General features: G+C 44.8%; 1 protein-coding gene across 1 annotated transcript in view; it reads right to left on the bottom strand.

Moving 5' to 3' along the window:
- Positions 1-1,586, bottom strand: part of SMARCC2 (SWI/SNF related, matrix associated, actin dependent regulator of chromatin, subfamily c, member 2) — a 27,553-nt gene that overhangs the window by 10,823 nt on the left and 15,144 nt on the right. The gene's annotated exons all lie outside the window — the stretch shown is intronic.

The following is a 1,586-nucleotide window of genomic DNA, read 5'->3' as shown; positions in this document are numbered from 1 at the left end:
AGCCAGGATGGTCTCGATCTCCTGACCTCGTGATCCGCCCGTCTCGGCCTCCCAAAGTGCTGGGATTACAGGCTTGAGCCACCGCGCCCGGCGATGGTGTTTTCTTTAAGTGAATTATCTCCTTGGCTATACTTATGGATATTTCATACAATTGTTTTTTTTTTTGAGATGGAGTTTCACTCTTGTTGCCCAGGCTGGAGTGCAATGGCGTGATCTTGGCTCCCAGCCACTTCCGCCTCCTGGGTTCAAGCGATTCTCCTGCCTCAGCCTCCTCAGTAGCTGAGATGACAGGCATGTGCCACCACAGCGGGATAATTTTGTATTTTTAGTAGAGACAGGTTTGCTCCATGTTGGTCAGGCTGGTCTCGAACTCCTGACCTCAGGTGATCCTCCTGCCTCAGCCTCCCAAAGTGCTGGGATTACAGGCATGAGCCACTGCGCCTGGCCATTTTATACAATTTTTAAACAAGGAATTAGAAGAAAAAGTACTCATTTCCAAACTCAGATGTTAATAAGGAAGTCCTTATTCATGCACACAGCTAGTCAGCATAGCATGGTAAAAAACATATGTTCTGAAGAAAAGACCTAAGTTCAAATCCCAGTTCTACCATAAGGACCTTGGCAATTTACTTCGATTTTTTTAAACCTCAGTTTCCTCGTCTGTAAAATGGAACATCCGTTGAGAATGAGAGGTCTATAAAGTACTAGTACAGTGCCTGGGGCACTGTAGGGGCTAAAAAAAATGGTGGCTATTATGTGGTACAGTGTAAAGTTTCAGATCATGGGCCAAATTAAAGGATTCAGATCCTGGTTTTACTTACTAGCTCTGTGACTTTATGCAGGTGACTTGACTCCTCTGTACCCTATCTGTCAACTGAAGATGATATCTACCTCTAAGGTTGACGTAAAGATTAAATTACTCAATGTATGTTGGACATTTAGGATAGTGCCTGGGAGATACTAAGCTCTCAACAGATGTAGGCAATTATCATCATTTACTATTTTTTTTTCTGAGATGGAGTTTCACTCTTGTTGCCCAGGCTGGAGTGCAATGATGTGATCTCGGCTCACTGCAACTTCTACCTACAGGGCCCAAGTGATTCTCTTGCCTCAGCCTCCCAAGTAGCTGGGATTACAGGTGTGTGCCACCACACCCAGCTATTTTTGTATTTTTAGTAGAGATGGGGTTTTACCATGTTGGCCAGGCTTGTCTTGAACTCCTTACCTCGTGATCTGCCCCCGCCTCGGCCTCCCAAAGTGCTGGAATTACAGGCGTGAACCACCGCGACGAGCCCATCATTTACTATTTTATACCAAGAGTTCAGTTCCTACTCCAACCCTGCCTGTATGTCATGTTGAATTCATTTCACCTGATCACTACTTTCTTTTCACAAATACTGCTTTCTCCAGGAAGAGAAGAAGAGAGAACTATAGCAAGCTATGAGGAAAAAACACGGAGGGACCACTAGAGAAGGCAAGCTGTGGAATAGCTAGGAAGAAAACTTGTTCAGTTCTCAGTCTCACCCACCTCATCAATGGGGTTATCTTGAAGTATTCCTAACCAAAGAAGATTGCCACGTCTTATC

The sequence above is a fragment of the Colobus angolensis genome, unplaced genomic scaffold (assembly GCF_000951035.1).
Source record: "Colobus angolensis palliatus isolate OR3802 unplaced genomic scaffold, Cang.pa_1.0 Scaffold67, whole genome shotgun sequence".
Taxonomy (NCBI): domain Eukaryota; kingdom Metazoa; phylum Chordata; class Mammalia; order Primates; family Cercopithecidae; genus Colobus; species Colobus angolensis.
Note: the sequence above shows the minus strand (reverse complement) of the source record. Positions and strands in the feature narration are given on the sequence as shown.